The sequence below is a fragment of the Giraffa tippelskirchi genome, chromosome 14, assembly GCF_054371585.1.
Source record: "Giraffa tippelskirchi isolate mGirTip1 chromosome 14, T2T-mGirTip1v1.2.pri, whole genome shotgun sequence".
NCBI classification, from domain to species: domain Eukaryota; kingdom Metazoa; phylum Chordata; class Mammalia; order Artiodactyla; family Giraffidae; genus Giraffa; species Giraffa tippelskirchi.
In genome coordinates this window covers 65,229,810-65,249,103 of record NC_137288.1, presented here as the reverse complement: position 1 = coordinate 65,249,103, position 19,294 = coordinate 65,229,810, and the positions used below count along the sequence as shown (strand labels likewise).

General features: G+C 38.6%; 1 protein-coding gene across 1 annotated transcript in view; it reads right to left on the bottom strand.

Annotated features, from left to right (window-relative positions):
• The window catches only part of LOC145534530 (uncharacterized), a 58,735-nt gene that overhangs the window by 32,907 nt on the left and 6,534 nt on the right, over window positions 1–19,294 (bottom strand). The window contains exons 2-5 of the mRNA XM_081562241.1: window positions 7,858–7,993; window positions 2,759–2,863; window positions 2,228–2,629; window positions 1,413–1,491 (exon numbers count right to left, since the gene is read on the bottom strand). The gene's annotated coding sequence lies outside the window, so the exon portion shown is untranslated. The remainder of the gene's footprint in view (window positions 1–1,412; window positions 1,492–2,227; window positions 2,630–2,758; window positions 2,864–7,857; window positions 7,994–19,294) is intronic.

The window sequence follows — 19,294 nt, the reverse complement described above, 5'->3', positions numbered from 1 at the left end:
CCGAAATCAGACTGATTATATTCTTTGCAGCCAAAGATGGAGAAGCTCTATACAGTCAGCAATAACAAGACTGGGAGCAGACTGTGGCTCACATCATGAACTCCTTATTGCCAAATTCAGACTTCAATTGAAGAAAGTAGGGAAAACCACTAGACCATTCAGGTATGACCTAAATCAAATACATTATTAAAAGGTAGAAAATAAGTCTTGTTAAGAAAAAGGCTAGAAGAATTGAAATTATTCAAACTAAACAAAAATGGGCTATTTAAGAGCTTTATAGTCTTGCAGAATTATACTTTTAAAATTATCTGTCAAATATACATATTTGAAATTTGAAATAAATACTTATTGGGATCTACTACGTGCCAATGGGTGCAACAAAAAGTAGTACAGAAGGTCTAGCCTCATGGATCTTAAGTAGTACAAGTTAGCTAGCATTTTCTTATTCACTTAATGCGTATTTCTTAAGGACCAATTATGCTACATGATAAAGAACTCTTATTATTCCTTATAAAATGAGCTACACATGTGTTTATTTACAATTATAAACTTCAGATTATTTATCATTCTGATGACTAGTAAAGCTGTAAAAGAATTAGAAAGTGGTAACTCCAAATCAGGAATTGAATGGTCTAACCAGTGATGTTTTAAATATCTCATAAAATATTCCTAATCAAAACAACAAGGGGAAGGGAAGGCCAATATGCGTTATTAGAAATATAAATTAATGTATTTACTAAAATGTGAGCACTTCTGAGCACATGTAATTAAAATAACTCAGCTAGTAAAAATTAACAGTGAGTGTCCACTGAAATCCAAGTATGAGATTTTAAACAATTTAAAATTTTCTCAGAAGACTTAATTAACAAGTTTTGCTTGGAAATACTTTTTTACTATTTGGTAAATGAAACATTCCCCTCTTAATCATATATATAAGTTTTTTGGACATAGCTAGGTCTGTGAAGTGAAAATGCAAGTTGCTGTATTGTGTCTGACTCTTTGTGACCCCATGGACTATACAGTCCATGCAACTCTCCAGGCCAGAATACTGGAGTGGATAGACGTCCCCTTCTCAAGGGTATCTTCCCAACCCAGGGATCAAACCCAGGTCTCCCGCATTGCAGGAGGATTCTCTATCAGCTGAGCCACCAGGGTAATTCTATTTTTTTGCATGCCTAGTACATGATTCTGATTTTTAATTAGAATTCAAGTTGCTTTAATGCCATTCTTAGACTAAGACTTTTGAACCACTGATTCTCAAACTTGTCTGGACATCTATAAAGTTTTTAAAACTATAGATTTCTGGTTCCAATCTAAAGGTCCTGATTTAGTCAATCTGGAATATCATCAATTGTAATTTAAATCCACTAGAATCATTATTCAAAATTAAAAATTTAAATTAATGAACTTACTACTTAATCTACGTTGCTGTTTTCTTCTTCTGTATCTTCTGTCCTTAAGCACATAGTAGAGTCTTCAGTCTTTAATTAACTGATTTACAAGATTGTAGAAAATTAATAATTTAATTTTAAAATAGAGATTCAAATTCACTTTTGGCAGTATTAATTAAGTAAATAGAATACGGTTGCTTAAAAGGCAAAATCGAAAGGGAAACTGAAGAAACACAATAAAATTCACTACAAAGGAAACAATTATTATAAATTCTAAAATTTTTAAAACTCTCCCCCTTATAAAATGTGTTATGTCTGTCATTTGTCTACAGAAGAATGCAATGTTCTGAACTGAAACCAACACATATTAAAAACTAAATGGCTTATTTTAATACAATCTTTTATAGAAAATGTCTTAAAGACATTCTAAATGAACAAATTGGGTTACTTTTTCCATATGAAATTATATGTTTTGAAATATAGAAAAAAGAGAAGGTTCTTACAGCCTAAGTGTTCAGTTCTTTTTAAAATTTTTTATTAACATTGGTTTACAATGTGTTAGTTTCTGGTGTACACCTCTTAATAGCAAAACAGTTTTAATAGTTTTGGAAGTCCTAAGTGTTAGTGTGGTGAAAATGAAGGTAATTATTCCCTTATTCACTGTCTAAATTTCTCTTCTTCAATGGGCATCATGGTAGCTGCTATAAGTATAATGTAGCAATGGTAGTAGGTATAGAGTCAGCTCTTGAAGAGGGAGCTATAGTTTGAGGAAAGAGCCAGTGAAGGGAGATGGTTGTAGGTTAATCTGTAGTGAAAATAACTAAAGGTTAACTTGCCATGGAACATTCTGATGACCAGTGGCAGTTCCACTAGATTGAAGTGATGATGGTGGCGCTGCAGCTGCAGGTTCAGATGAACGGGCGGATGAACACATGGCTGAAGGAGAGTGATGACCACTGGTTTTGTAAGCTAAGTGGGAGCTACAGTAGTTGTAGTTTAAGTGGAAGTGGTAATGGTCATCGATGGAGGAAGTGGTGATTTTATCGTCCTATTATAGTGCTGGAAGCCGTGCTTTCACTTGAACTTGTGGTGGTAGCTGGTGTGGTTGTAAGTTCGTTTGAAGTGGTGGAGGTTGTAGGTTCGGGTGAAGTGATGGTTGCCGGTTGCATTGAGCTGGTGCTCACTGTAGGCTGGCAAGTAGTAGAGGGGGGCCCAGGAGTCGGGCTTCCGCTGGGTAGCTGGGTAACAATAGAAGAGTTGTTATTATAATGAATAATATCAGAAAACTATTATAATTATTATTTTTAACAATCAATACTTATTATTAACAATGGATAATAATAATGTTAATAATTGTTATTATTCACCAGGGTTATTATGAGTACTCCAATTGTTGTTGTAATCAGACAGGCTAAGAAACAAACCAAAAAGATCTTCCACAGAGTCAGCTTATGGCAGCAATTTTCTTTCACCTAAGAAGAGTGTGAATAAAAAATATTAGTGGTGAAAACAAAAATGCTTGTCATTTATCGTCTCTTTTGTGTTATTTATAACCTAGTGTATTAACACCATTGAGTCCCTATATGTCTCTGAAGCAATTTAGACTTAAAGTCCACATTTTTATTCAGATGGAAGTAATTGCATGCTTTCTGTAATATTAGAAGCAATCAAAATCTGTTAATATCACATCTTATTTCATCCTATGTTCCAATGATAAGTATGAGGTCTTCTGACGGAACAATACTTGAGTGGTAGATTCTCCTCATTACACCCAACACATCCCTGAGTATCGTCATTACCCCAACATGCACCGTTCCCACAATCACTTCTTCAGGAATCCTGTGATCTAACCACCATGTCCTCTCCTTCCAGCTTGTTTGTTCAATTATTGCTGTAACAACCTTTCTTTAGTTTTATTAAAATGTCCAGCCCAGCAGCCCTGGCTTCGCTCAGATCTCTCCTTAACCACCTTTTGTTCCAAGGCCCATTTTTCAATACAGTTGCTAACTCCCTAAAACCTCTTGCACTTCCCTCTTCTCAGTTTTTCCAGTTGGCAAGCAAGTGACTGCTTACGCTGGACCGTCCCTTTAATAGTCACATGGCTGGGGAAGGTCACGTCCCTGGGCATGTCAGAATTAACAGAAATGTCTGGTCATCATTCTCAGATGGATTTTCTGTACCATTCTACCATCCTATTATAACTCTGATTAAGATATGCTCTCCTTTGAAAATACTTCCTTAATCTTCTTCCCTCTCTTTAAACCTACAACCTCCACCCGCCAACCCTCACACACAAATTGTCCCTCCTCATTCCTATCAATTGACTTCACTTCCTTTCTACTTCATTGGGAAACTTAAAATCATCCAATGGAAACTCTTTCAAATCCCCACTAGGTACCAAATGCATCAATCCATTCTCTTTTTTCTCTGATTGATACAAAAGATGCTATCCCTCCTTCTGCCTGAAGCTGATCTGCCAGTCTGCTTTTGGATCCCATCCCCTCTGCCTTCCTCAGAAACTTTTTTGTTTTATCCTTCCTCCAGGACTGAACATTCACCATTTTTCCCTTAAATGACTGCCTGCTTTTAACATTTAAACACACTCAAATCTCCCCTCTCATCTTAAACAAGAAAATCTCCTTGGTTTCAAATACCCATCTAGTGGCTTCCCTGGTGGCTCAGTGGTAAAGAATTCACCACCAACGCGGGAGGCTCAGGTTTGATCCCTGATCTGGGAAAATCCCATATGCTGAGGAGCATATAAACCCGTGCACCACAATTATTGAGCCTGTGCTCCAGAGCTCGGGAGCCACAACTACTGAGCTTATGTGCCACAGGTACTGAAGCCTGCATGCCCGAGGCCCTGTGCTCTGCAACGAGAGAAGCCACTGCAATGAGAAGCCCTCACACGGCAAGTAGAGAAAAAGCCTGTGCAGCAGTGAAGGCTCGGAACAGCCATAAATAAATAAATTAAAATACCCTTTTAGCTACTTCTCTTCCTCTCTCTTTGGAGAACAAAATTTCTTGAGTGGTCTAAATGCAGCGTCTCTATTTGCACACTTTCCAGCCCAGTCCAGTTTAGCTTCTACTTCTGCCAGGCCTCTGAAATACCTCTTAACAGAGTCACCAATAGCACACATTCATCAAAATCTAACTGATGGATTTTAGCCCTCATCTTTAAGCCCTCAGTAGCATTTGCCAATGAAGATCATTGCTCTTCTTTCTTGAACGATTATTTCCATTCTCACTGGTTTTCTCCTAACCTCTGGGGATCTTCTCAGTTTCTTTTGAAAGTTCTGATGGACTTTCAATCTTTACTGTTGACATTCTTATGTGCATGCTAAGTTGCTTCAGTTGTGTCTGATTCTTTGCAACCCTACAGACTGTAGCCTGCCAGGCTCCTCTGTCCATGCTCCAGGCAAGAATACTGGGGTGGGTTGCCATGTCCTACCTCCAGGGGATCTTCCTAAACTAGGGATCGAACCCATGTCTCTTATGTCTCCTGCATTAGCTGGCAAGTTCTTTACCACTAGCGCTACCTGGGAAGCCCTGTCATTCTTAGGCCCTTGTATTTTTTCACACTAAGTCCTAGGGTAGTGAACTTTTTCTGTGAAGGATCAAATAGTAAATATGTTCAGCTTTGTGAGTCATACAGATTTTGTTATAACTACACCAACATGCTGGGTAGGATTGGGGGCGGGAGGAGAAGGGGACGACAGAGGATGAGATGGTTGGATGGCATCACCGACTCGATGAACATGGGTTTGGGTAGACTCCGGGAGTTGGTGATGGACAGAGAGGGCTGGCGTGCTGCAATTCATGGGGTCACAGAGAGTCGGACACGACTGAGCGACTGAACTGAACTGAACACCAACATGCCATTATAGTGTTAAGCAGTGATAGATAGTGAGTAAGCAAATGAGCATGGCTGTGTTCCAATAAAGCTTTATTCACAAAAATAGGCAGTGGGCCAATGTAACCACTCTATTCTTTTCCCCACTATGATTTTAATTTCCATCTGTATCCAAATGACTCTCAAGTTTATTTTCAATCCAGCTTTCCCCTCTAGCCTTTCAATGCTTACACAATAGCACATTTCATATGGTTCAAAGGTATCACACTGAGTCCAAACCTAAGGTTACGATCTTGCTAGGGAGACCTGGCCAACTCTCAGATGTTGTTAAATAGCATCACCATCCATTCGATTCACTTTCATAAAGTAGAGCCTTGAAATCTCCCAATCAGTTACCAAGCCCTTTTAACTTTATCTGCTAAACATGTCCCTATATCACTGCCTTCATCTCTGTTGACACCACTTTAGCCCAAGTTCCCTTTTTCTCTTGATAGTACAGTAGCCCCGAGCCCCTGTCCTCCACTCAGGTTCCTTAATGTGCCGTGCTCACTGCTAAGGTAGGACTTTGGCACAAACAGTTCTGCTATTTGGGAATGACTTTCCCAGCCTTCACTCACTGTGCAGAAGGCTGCATGCTTTACCTTCAACACAGCAAGGTCTTCTCGGGTATCTGGTTTTACCCCAATACCTGAGTATTGGACAGTGGTTGTGTTATCAGGATGGGAATGATACACTGTAAAGTTTTTCAAAATTGTTCTTAGAGTATTCCTAAATCTTTTAAGTTTTATTGATCACCAAGTTATGAACCACTCCTAATAATAAGCCTTTTAGTTTCCTATCATCCATCCTGTAAGTAGCTTCCTGGGACCCAGGATGACTATGGGCGCAGAGAATCTAGCTGAGTTCATTATATCCATTCCAGGCTTAAAATATCTCAAAGTGCACAATGAAAGAACTCTCAGAAACTTTCCAAAGATGACAGTACAAAATAAAACAAGGTCTGCAAAGTTCCTGGCACTGTGAAACCTACATAAATTTTCAATTGTTCGACATGATTAATTATTTCATTATCATTTGGATGAGAGCACAACCCTCACAGAATGGAATACAACTACGACACTGATGCCTTCCAGGCTAGAGCAGGTCTTAAATGTCACAAAATACAGGCTGTGGTATTTGTCGAAAGGTCAGGGTTTGTGCAAATGGTGGCAGCTCCAAGGCAATAGGAGCAGAATGAGGACGGGGTCCCTGAGGCCGGGCAAGTGAGGATCACTAAGACCAAGCTAGTCCTAGAGAAAGTGTCATCTTCTTTACCAAGACTGAAGGTACTATAATACCGCCTTCAGAAAATTTTATAAAAAGCAGCTTAGTGAAATAAAGTGCCCATAGCCAGACAACAGGACACCTAAGTCCTCCTTCTATTTCAGCCACTTCTGGCAAAAGCAATATGGGTTCTGGAAAATCTTTTAAATTTCCTGGGTCACATTTCCCCTAATTGTTAAATGATGGAATGAGACTAGATCCCACATTCGCATCATTAGCTGCACATTAGATTCACCTGAAGTTTTTAAGAACTATTGTTACATGCATCCCACCACTAGAATTTCTAATTTAACTGTTCTAGGGCGGGGTTCAGCCATCAATGTTTCTTTAATAATCCCTGGGTGTTTTTAATACCAGCTAGGTTTAAGAACTACCAGATTTGATGTTATCTAAGGCCTCTTTCAATTCTGCTTTTTACCTCTGCAAACAAGTAGAAACATTTTCTATCTCCACTCATTTAACTCACTTATTATTTCACACTGACCTAGCAACAGTATCAACAGTTTATATTTTTTTCATCGAGTAACAAAGTTCATACTTTTTCTACTGAACCTCCACAGCAAGACTCCACAGTGGAGTATGGGCATTCCAGACTCAGGGTAACCCAACCAAACTGCCAAGCAGTATAAGTAATTTATAGTCAATGCCACGTTTCTAAACTGGGGCTGAAGATATAGGGATACAGTTCTGAGATAAAGTTAAGTCAGCCAACAGCCAAGATCAAGAACCAAGGAAGGTAGAATCTAGTCTCCAAAGCTAGCAGAGAAAATCTGGATAATAGAGCCAGGATCCTATGTCAAGGTCATGTGCACTAGAGGTCAGAACCAAGAGAGCATAGACAGAGTCACATATAGGTTTAGAGGCTGGAACAGTGTAAGAAAATAAGATGATCGCATAGAGCAGGAACCTCAAAGTTTCAGATATGACCCAGTCTCTCACCGGAGGCTCTTTAGTGGACTCATCTCTGCATTGCTGATGTATTGGCTCCGTTCTCCCTCCCCAAACTTGTGTTTGTACCTTACACTTATTCCTTTCATTTTCATATGTTATCTGAGAATATTTGAATCCACAACGTTCAAAGAACGTTAGGTCTTTGAAAACAGAGACTATCAACTACTCTTCTTCTTGTAGATTGTCTCATGGTGACTTATACTGAGAACACAGCAAATGCTCAAAATGAATGTAGGTGAATTAGAGGATTAAATACATGTTCTGGGAGAGAATAGACCAAATACATCTCCACACAGAGCACATTCCAACCTGGATAAAAGGTGCTCTACTAAACATTACCTGTGCGTGGCATTCCTGACTGTGCAGGGACTCCTGGGTTCACACACACCCCAGTTAAGTTGGAAGGGACATCACTTGATCGTGCACGCCAGTATGTGGCGCTGTGAGCCTCTTGGTTATTTGAACACGTGGCTGACTATATAGAGATGAAGTGTTAAGTAAATAGAAAGCGTAGTACTGAATTTCTAAACTTAAACTCTTCAGTCAAAAATAAACAAGGCTGTTGCTGTTATTTAAAGAGATAACAAGACTTCAAAAAGAAATAAATGTTTTCTTATCCTCTGAAGACAAAAAAAAATTTAGACAAATTATTCTGTTACCTTTTAACCAATTTTCATAAGTTATCCAGAATTTCAGATCGGGAGTGTATATAATCCATCTTCTCTGTAATATTACAAACGTATTAATTCATTAAATACCTTAATGTTGCAAGATGTTGTAGGTGGAGCATATTTAAGGGAGCATGTGTTCATATGAGGAATAGAATGTTAGAGCTGAAAAAGTTCTTCCAGCTTATCAGATACAACCTGTTTAGGTTATTTTAGAAATGAGACTATTGAAGCAAAAAGAGTTGACATTGGAAGTAGTAGTACCATTATTATCCCATGATGACCCAATAACAGCGTCGGTGCTCAGATTTCCAGTGTTAAGGCTAGTGTAATTTCCACTCTACAGCATTATATATGGCATATTATTATATTGAACTACAATAATATATCAATATAGTGTATACTACACTCTACTATACCAATGAAAAATTCTCACACAAAGAGATTCCTTTGCATAATCCACATAATGCTCTATGCAGTGGAACTTGCAAGCCCATGATAAGGACACAGAAGGTAAGTCTTTTGTCCGGTTTGTGACATGTTTTTGCTGGGTTCCTCTTCAGCATGAAAGTGAAAGTCACTCAGTTGTGTCTAACTCTTTGCGACCCCATGGACTATACAGTCCATGGAATTCTCCAGGTCAGAATACTGGAGTGGGTAGAAGTTTCCTTCTCGAGGGGATCTTCCCGACTCAGGGATTCAACTCAGGTTTTTTTTTCTGCATTGCAGGTGGATTCTTTACCAGCTGAGCCACCAGGGAAGCCCCCTTTTCAGCATACAGCAGTATAAAAATAGTTCTCAACAACAACAAAAGTCTCTACTCACAGGGAGTTTGCACGCTAATATAACAGGGAGGAAAACACGTGTGTATAATTAAATAAACACAATAATTGCTAAACATTGTTGAGAAAAGGGGGTGATAAAAATTGAAAATGGGTGAGTTCAGTGGGAAAGATTGGGAGGAAGAGGTGTGTTAAAAAGAGGAGAAAGAATAAGAGAAAATGAAAATGGGAAAGGAGGAAGTTCAGGAAAATATGGATCTGGGCAAAAAGTTTTATTACATCTCAAAAATGATATAGGATTGCCTGAGGGTCTCCATCTCACAGGAAAATAAGACTGATTTTCTAGCTGTGAGTCAAGGACATCTCTGCCATTTCTTGCTAAAAAGGAGGCTACTAGGACTCCTCACACTTGTAGATTTGCTCTGAGGATTAATGATTAGTGGCTCACACGGTAAAGAATCTGCCTGCCATGCGGGACAACCGGGTTCAATCCCTGGGTCAACAAGATCCCCTGGAGAAGGGCATGGTAACCTTCTCCAAGGACACTCCAGCATCCTTGCCTGGGAAATCCCAAGGACAGAGGAACCTGGCAGGCTACAGTCCATAGGGTCGCAAAGAGTTGGACACAATCAAGCGACTTTCACTTCACTTAATGATTTATGAAAAGGGTTACAGCGATATCTGGCATAGAGTATGCTTTCAGTAAGTATTAGCTATCATTATCTTTAGTTTAGTATTGGTGCTTTTATTTCTAATGCTGCAAGTACTAGTCATCTCTTATCATGTTGATTTAATAACCCATTAGAAAATAGCTATAAAAATTGCTGACCCATCAACCAAAGAGTTGCATAAAATTGTCAAACTAGCATTGTATAAAGTCATTGCTCCACTGGGAACTATAATCAACAATATCAAAAAAATTAATTGCTATTAAATATAGGTAAGATGGAATACTCTTGTCAGTAAAGACATTGCTAAGTTAGATTTTTCTATAAGGATTATATCAAAGGGATAAAGGAAACAGCTCTAGTTTTATTGCATAGGATTAAACAAAGTCCATGTTATTCACTAGGTAAATCTGAGTAAATTTGGATTTATCTTTAATAACCACCTAGCTTATTTTCCTACCTGGTGATGTCCATCACTTTAGTTATTACCCAGTTTGCCTGTGGCTGATGGACTTGGATATTTTCATGTGCTAAACAAAGTAAGACTCACTCACCAGGCCATTTTTCCAGAATTTTCTGGTATGGCTAGAATTTCAACCCTTTCAAAGAAGGAAAATGATGGGTGGCATTTACAATAAGGGTGGAGAACCTGTGATCTAAGCTCAGCTTTTGGATAATATTACAGCCCCAGTAATAATTTTTGCTGTGTCATGGTTGCCCTGACACTTAGGACAATTGAAGTCTCTATACAAAATTGGAATCATTGAAGAGCTGTGAGTAATGTTTAATTAGAGAATCAGCTTTAGCTAAGATTGGCCATAGGCAACAGAAGTACATTAACAATTACCAAGGCAAGTTCTCTAAGCTTTTCCCCTCACTTTATAAAGATTAAGTTCTCATATCTCCCAACAGAAAAACAATATACCAAAATTTATTTTCTTTATGAGTTTCAATTCATTTTTTACTTCTATTATTTAATTTGATCCTAACAAAAAATATTTTTATTATTATGCCTTAAATATCTATGGTAATTGAAACATTTTTAGCTAGCCAGACATATGCTGTAAAATATACTTGAGATAATATTTGTAAACATGTGCAAGTTTGCTGTTTTCTAGAGAAACTATCAAGATGAATGCTTGACTAAAGGGATTTTTTTTTCCACCTGACTATTCCAGCATTCTGAAGATCCAGTTATAGAGTATCAAACTCAGAGACAAATGACAAAGAGAATAGCCTCAGGATCATCCTTTGTGTGATGACTTTTCTTTCAGTAAACCAGGAATCCTCTGTGGGATTCTTATTCAATTAACCGACTTGATCTTCTTAGGCTTAATTTATAGGTGAGTAAATACAGGCCTATTGCCACAGCTCCAGACTGTAAAGACAAAATATTGCCTTTATTTTTCAGGTGTGAACTTTAACTTATCATTTCAATTTTTAGCACAGTTCTATCCTTGGTTCTGGGCTTCCCTGGTGGCTCAGTGGTAAAGAACCTGCCTGCCAGTGCAGGAGATGTGGGTTCAATCCCTAGGTAGGGAAGATCCCCTGGAGAAGGAAATGGCAACCCAGAGGAGCCCGGGGGTCTACAGTCCATGGGTTCACCATGAGTTGAACAAGACTTAGTGACTTGAGGAGCCTGGGGGTCTACAGTCCATGGGTTCACCATGAGTTGAACAAGACTTAGTGACTTAACAGCAATATCCTTTGTTCTACTATCTAAAAGACCACTTAAAACTATGTAGTGAAGACCTGATTCTTGGTATAAAGCCCTTAAAAATAGACAGAAAGGTCATATTTTCATACAAAGTAGAGGTTTTCTGAGGATTTCTTTCACCTAAAGAGAATATCCAGGATTAGTATCTGGATTTCCAACATATTTAGAAATATGAATTCTGACAGATTTAGAAGTTATATCTAGAATCTAAGTATGAAGTTGTAAAAATGTAACTTCAAACTAAACCCAAGATGTCTTTGGAGCTTTATGAATTTTATGAATTTGCTCAAGCAAATTCCTCTCTGAATCATGTCTCACCATAGTGGTGAGTACTGAAAGTTAAATGAATTTATTTTATATCATGTGGTCATAGAAACATTTCTAACTCTGTATATAAGTAAATATAAAAGTTAACTTCTAAAGTACAATAGAGCAGAATATAGGGTGAAAAGTTGAAGGAAAAATACATGGTTACTCTTCCTTTTGGAGAAGGATGTAAAATTGTGACTGACTACATTGCAGTAAGAAATTAGATTGCTATTAAATGCTGAAAGTCAGACTGCAATATAGGCAGCAATATAGGCAAATATTAAAATAGAGCAATCATACTCACTGCTGAGTTTTCGGAGTGTTCAATATTCAACGTGTATTTTCCTTGCTTTTCGTTCATTCTTGAGCTTGCAGTTCTACAAACTGAAGTCCAGAAATATTTTCAGTCCATTCATTGCCCTATATATATGCAACCCTGAGAAATAATTATAATGACTGGTCTGATCCATCAGCGCAGGTGTGGATGAAACTGAATGAAAAATAATTATTCACTAAAACAGAATCCACCTTAGAGAAGGAAATGAGGTATTAATTACAGCAAGACTCGAGAAATCACGCTTCTGAGAGCTAGTATGACTATCCCTTCAACAATCCTCCTGACAGAAAGGAGCCCCATAAATCTTATACAAGTCTTCCTCTTATTCCTTTCTGCACCATTTTTCAGACACCTGCCTTCTATGTTAGGACCAAGCTAAGAAAAAAAAAGTGAGGTGGAAGCTTGTCATTGTTTTATCTCTACTCACCCTTGAATGCCTTCTCAGCCCTGTAAGCACCCATGGCCTTAGGGCGACTTCATCTTTTAAGTCAAGACTTTTAAATCTGAAAGTTTACTGGGTCAGTTGATCAGTAGTTCACATGCATTTAAAATCTATTAGAACCAATGTTCCAGGCAATGATATGTTGAAAATCTTGAGGAAACCCTTTTTCTGGTCAAGAAATCTAGTTTGTCTCAGATTAGAACAGGATTAACTCATAGATTTATTAACTCACAAGTGAGAATATTGTGTTTCTAAACCATGCCAGGTATTTCCTTTTTTTGGTAGCTGCTGCTGCTGCTGCTAAGTCGCTTCAGTCGTGTCCGACTCTGTGCGACCCCACAGACGGCAGCCCACCAGGCTCCCCCATCCCTGGGACTCTCCAGGTAAGAATACTCGAGTGGGTTGCCATTTCCTTCTCCAATGCACAAAAGTGAAAAGTGAAAGTGAACTCACTCAGTCGTGTCCGACTCTTCGCGACCCCATGGACTGCAGCCTACCAGGCTCCTCCGTCCATGGGATTTTCCAGGCAAGAGTACTGGAGTGGGGTGCCAGTCATAAGGATATTTATTGAATGCCTGAAGTCAAGCATTGTTTTGAGCACCTCAAACATGCTTGCTTATGAAATACAACTTTCACATGATGTTAGAGTATCTTTGGCCACATTTTATCAGGGAAGAAATTCAAACAGACAAATAAATCCGTTTATTAAAAGGTCATGCTTAATATTATTGATGCCTTCAATTTGTGCTCGCTTCGGCAGCACAGATACTAAAATTGATGCCTTCAATTTATGCATGTCGCTTGTAGCCCATGGCCATACAATGATATCAAAACCAAAGGAGAAAAAAGTAAGTCATTATGTTTTTACTCCTCTGGAGACAAATCCCTTCCCAGCTTTTCAATTCTTTAGCACTTTTTCTATGTGATTGATGTTCTAAGGCTTTTTGCTGTTGTTTAGTTGCTTAGTCATGTCAGTCTCTGTTGCGACCCCACGGACTATAGCCCACCAGACTCCTCGTCCATGGAATTCTCCAGGCAAGAATACTAGAGTGGGTTGCCATTCCCTTCTCCAGGGGATCTTCCCAAACCAGGGATGGAACCCATGTCTCCTGCATTGCAAGCAGATTCTTTATCACTGAACCACAACAGAAGCCCCTTCTAAGCCTTGAGGCTATGCCATTTCAGTTGATCCAATAGAACTCATTAAACTGAAGGTGTTGGATATATTTATAAGAGAAATTTCAGAGAATAGCTTTTTTTTAATAAAAAAAAATTCAGAATCCAAAAGTGTCAAAGAGGTCTGTTTATTTGCTAATGAACTTTTTGCACTAGAAAGTACCTAGCACTTTCCCATAATTATTTTAAAATAGTTTTAAAAATGATAATGGGTGTTTAAAAATGTCAGTGTCAATTGTTGGTTGCCAGTATATAGAAATACAGTTGAACTTTGTATAATATATCTTGTAACTTACTACCTTGTTAACTTCACATGTAAGTGCTGGTAGCTAAAAATTTTCTTTCTAGAAGATTATGAATATGTACAGCATTTGTTGTTGTTGCTTAGTTGCTAAATTGTGTATGACTCTTTTGAGAGCCCATGGCCTATAGCCCACCAGGCTCCTCTGTCCAAGGTATTTTCCAGGCAAAAATACTGGAGTGGGTTGCCATGTCCTTCTCCAGGGAGGCGTGGTGTGCTGCAGTACATGGGGTCACATACAGTTCAGTTCAGTCACTCAGTCATGTCTGACTCTATGTGACCCCACGGACTGCAGCATGCCAGGCCTCCCTGTCCATCACCAACTCCCGGAGTTTACTCAAACTCATGTCCATTGAGTTGGTGATGCCATCCAACCATCTCATCCTCTGTCGTCTCCTTCTCCTCCTGCCTTCGATCTTTCCCAGCATCAAGGTCTTTTCAAATGAGCCAGTTCTTCACATCAGGTGGCCAAAGTATTGGAGTTTCAGCTTCAGTATCTATTCTTCCAATGACTATTCAGGACTGATTTCCTTAAGGGTTGACTGGTTGGGTCTCCTTGCAGTCCAAGGGACTCTCGAGAGTCTTCTCCAACACCACAGTTCAAAAGCATCAATTCTTTGGTGCTCAGCTTTCTTTATAGTCCAACTCTCACATCCATACAGGACTACTGGAAAAACTATAGCTTTGACTAGACGGACCTTTGTTAGCAAAGTGATGTCTCTGCTTTTTAATATGCTGTCTAGGTTGGTCATAGGTTTTCTTAAAAGGAGCAAGCATCTTTTAATTTCACGGCTGCACTCACCATCTGCAGTGATTTTGGAGCCCAAAAAAATAGTCTGTCATTGTTTCCACTGTTTCCCTATTTATTTGTCATGAAGTGATGGGACCAGATGCCATGATATTAGTTTTTTGAATGTTGAGTTTTAAGCCAAATTTTCACTCTCCTCTTTCACTTTCATCAAGAGGCTCTTTAGTTCTTCTTTGCTTTCTGCTATAAGGGTGGTGTCATCTGCATATCTAAAATTATTGATATTTCTCCTGGCAATCTTGATTCCAGCTTGTGTTTCATCCAGCCCAATGTTTCTCATGATGTACTCTGCATATAAGTTAAATAAGCAGGGTGACAATATACAGCCTTGATGTACCCCTTTCCCTGTTTGGAACCAGTCTGTTGTTCCATGTCTGGTTCTAACTGTTGCTTCCTGACCTGCATACAGGTTTCTCAAGAGGCAGGTCAGAATGATATAATTATCAAACATATGGTATAAATTTGACTTTATTTGCTTTAAGATATTGCTACATTTTTATTCCACAGAGACATTGATTTTCATTTGTATTGGAGGAACATAGTCATGGTGTATCCTGATAGCTCAGTTGGTAAAGAAACTGCCTGCAAAGCAGGAGACCCGGGTTCCATTCCTGGGTAGGGAAGATCCCCTGGAGAGGGATAGGCTACCCACTCCAGTACTCTTGGGCTTCCCTTGTGGCTCAGCTGGTAAAGAATCCTCATGCAATTCGGGAGACCTGGGATCAACCCCTGGGTTGGGAAGATCCCCTGGAGCAGGGAAAGGCTACCCACTCCAGTATTCTTGCCTGGAAAATTCCATGGACTTGTATAGTCCATGGTGTTGCAAAGAGTTGGACATGACTGAACGACTTTCACTTCATTTCACCTCACTTCAGTCATTGTGTAAGTAAAACCTTTTCATTTTTGACAGCATCCCCTCATTTTATCAATAGCATAGAGAAGGAAAGTTTATTCTCTTATTTGAATATCTTGCTTACAGTCTCTAATTGACCTAGCAGTTGCAAGCCTCAGTCACAAGGCTTCATCTATATTTTGAAAGAAATTATAGGAAATACTAAATTTTAAAACATAGCAACAAAATTAAATGACACATTGCTCTGTGGCTAAATATATCATGTGAAAATCAGAATTTTCTTTATTTGGCAAAGAACAACACTTCAGCATGTATTATTGACAATTCTTGTGAATATTTCAATCTGAAAATCAACATTAAAAACAGAACATATCTGGATTGTTATAATGAATAGAGAGCCTAGGTATCTGTCATTGTGTTGCCACAATCTCCTATGAGAAATCTTCATCTTGTGCAGGATTTATAGCCAAAAAGAAATCTGAAAATCTTGGCTGACATGTAGTTGAGAGAACTCTGGTAGATGAGCAGTCTTAGGGGAAAAAAGCTATTTTTCATTCATCTAATAGAGAGATTTTCTGAATTATTAAAAGTAAAATTAAAAATAAATATGAAGCACTCTGTAAATGTGTTTTATATATAATTATCTTAATAACACTATCAGGGTGTTCTTTATTATATTTTTTACAAAACTGAACCAATTCCAATAGTGGGTGTTCGTTCACTAAATAAAAAGTAATCTTAAAGTATTTTAGTTATACAGTGGGATAACAATAATTAGCCCTACTTAAAACAGAAACTTCAGGAGGAATAACATCTTTCAATGCCTATTATCGAATTTCCAAATTACAAATTTAAAGTGTACTTACAAATTTTAAGTGTGTTTATACTGACATAACATGGTCTTTCATTAATTTAGTCCCAACTGCTTATTGAGCACCTGACATACCCTGGGCATGTATCAAACCATGATCGCCAGACAGCGTTGCTTGAGTCAGACAAGATGCCTGCTTACACTCTAGTCTTTGTTTATTGAATGTTTGGCTTTTGATTTTAACTTTCAGATTTGTTTACAATGTCATATTTTGTTGAAACAAAGAAAATGTTCTTTTTTTACTCATTTAAAAATATGTATTTTTGCATTTTGGGAAATTAATTCTATAATGATAAGTCTTAGGAGCAAAGCTAGTGGAAGTGATAGAATTTCAGCTGAGCAATTTAAAATCCTGAAAGTTGATGCTGTTAAAGTGCTGCATTCAATAAGTCAGTAAATTTGGAAAACTAAACAGTGGCCACGGGACTGGAAAATGTCAGTTTTCATTCCAATCCCAAAGAAGGGCAATGCCAAAGAATGTTCAAACTACCACCAAGTTGCACTCATTTTCACATGCTAGCAAGGTTATTATGCTCAAAATCCTTCAAGCTAGGCTTCATCAATATGTGAATCAAGAATTTCCAGATGTAAAACGTGGGTTTAGAATAGGCAGAGGAACCAAAGATCAAATTGCCAACATTCATTGGGTCATAGAGAAAGCAAGGGAATTCAAGAAAAACATCTACTTCTGCTTCATTGACTATACTAAGCCTTGACACTGTGGATCACAACAAACTGTGGAAAATTCTTAAAATGATGGGAATACCTGACCACTTTACCTGTCTCCTGAGAAACCTGAATGCGGGTCAAGAAGCAACCATTAGGGGACTTCCCTGGTGGTCCAGTGGTTAAGAATCTGCTTTGCAATGCAGGGGACACAGGTTCAATCCCTGGTCAGAGAACTAAGATCCCACATGCCTTGGAGCAACTAAGCCCGTACACTGCCACTCCTAGGCCCATGTGCCACAACTAGAGAGTCTGTGCACCACAACAAAAGATTCCACATGATGCAATGAAGACCTGATGCAAATAAATAAATAATAAAATTTAAAAAAAAAAAGAAGATGCAACAGTTAGAACTGAACAGGGAACAACAGACTGGTTCAAAATTAGGAAAGCTGTATGTCAAAGCTGTATATTGTCACCCTGCTTATTTAACTTCTATGCAAAGCATATCATGCAAAATTCTGGGCAGGATGAATCACAAGCTGGAATCAAGGTTACTGTGAGAAATATCAACAACCTCAGATATGCATATGATACCACTCTAATGGCAGAAAATGAAGAGGAACTAAAGAGCCTCTTGATGAAAGTGAAAGACAAGACTGAAAAAGCTGGCTTAAAACTGAACATTCAAAAAACTAAGATCATGGCATCTGGTTCCATCACTTCATCACAATTAGAAGGGGAAAAACTGAAAGCAGGGACAGATTTTGTTTTCTTGGGCTCCAAAATCACTGCAGGTGGTGACTGCAGCCATGAAATTTCCTTGCTCTTTGAAAGGAAAGCTATAACAAATCTAGAAAGCAAATTAAAAAGGAGAGACATCACTTTGCCAAGACGGTCAAAGCTATGGTTTTTCCAGTAGTCATGTATGGATGTGAGAGTCCGTAAAGAAGGCTGAGCACCAAAGAATTGGTACCTTTGAACTGTGGTGCTGGAGAAGACTCTTGAGAGTCCCTTGGACTTCAAGGAGATCAAACCAGTCAATCCTAAAGGAAATTAACCCTGAATATTCATTGGAAGGACTGATGCTGAAGCTGAAGCTCCAATACTTTGGTCATCTGATGCAAAGAGCTGACTCATTGAAAAAGACCCTGATGTTGGGAAAGACTGAAGGTAAAAGGAGAAGAGAGTGGCAGAGTATGAGATGGCTAGATAGCATCATTGACTCAATTGAAATATATTTGAGCAAACTCTAGGAGACAGTGGAGGACAGGGAAGCCTGGAGTACTGCAGTCCATGGGGTCACAGAGTCAGACACGACTTAGTGACTGAACAACAGAAACAAACAACAATGGAGAGTTATCAGATGCTACAGAATAAAGGGCAACTACATAATTCATCTTTGTTCGACCACAGTGAATGGGAATTTGTGACTTTTCTACGGACTAGTAGTTCATTTTAGGGGGATCTTAACTGAAAGTTCTTTTTTCTATTAACCCCTAAATTTTCGTGTTCCTTCAGGTGACATACTCTGGTCCTGCTGTGTCTGGAGACACCCAGAATGAAACCAATTTTTTCTTCAGAATATGGGTCTGTGATCCTTGATGTGTAATTCCAAATCCAAATGGCTTCAAAAACTGAAAATTATTTTGTACTCTTAGCACAAACTTATTTAAGTTCACTTCAGTGCAGTCGCTCAGGAGCCTTCTCCAACACCACAGGTCAAAAGCATCAATTCTTCGGTGCTCAACATTTTTATAGTCTAACTCTCACATCCATACATGACTACTGGAAAAACCATTGCTTTGACTAGATGGACCTTTGTTAGCAAAGTAATGTCTCTGCTTTTTAATATGCTGTCTAGGTTGGTCATAGCTTTTCTTCCAAAGAGCAAGTGTCTTTTGATTTCATGGCTGCTGTCACCATCTGCAGTGATTTTGGAGCCTCCAAAAATAACGTCTGTCACTGTTTCCATTGTTTCCTCATCTATTTGCCAGTGATGGGACCAGATGCCATATCTTAGTTTTCTGAATGTTGAGTTTTAAGCCAACTTTTTCACTCTCCTCTTTCACTTTCATCAAGAGGCTCTTTAGTTCTTCTTCACTTTCTGCCATAAGGGTGGTGTCATCTGCATATCTGAGGTTATTGATATTTCTCCCAGTGATCTTGATTCCAGCT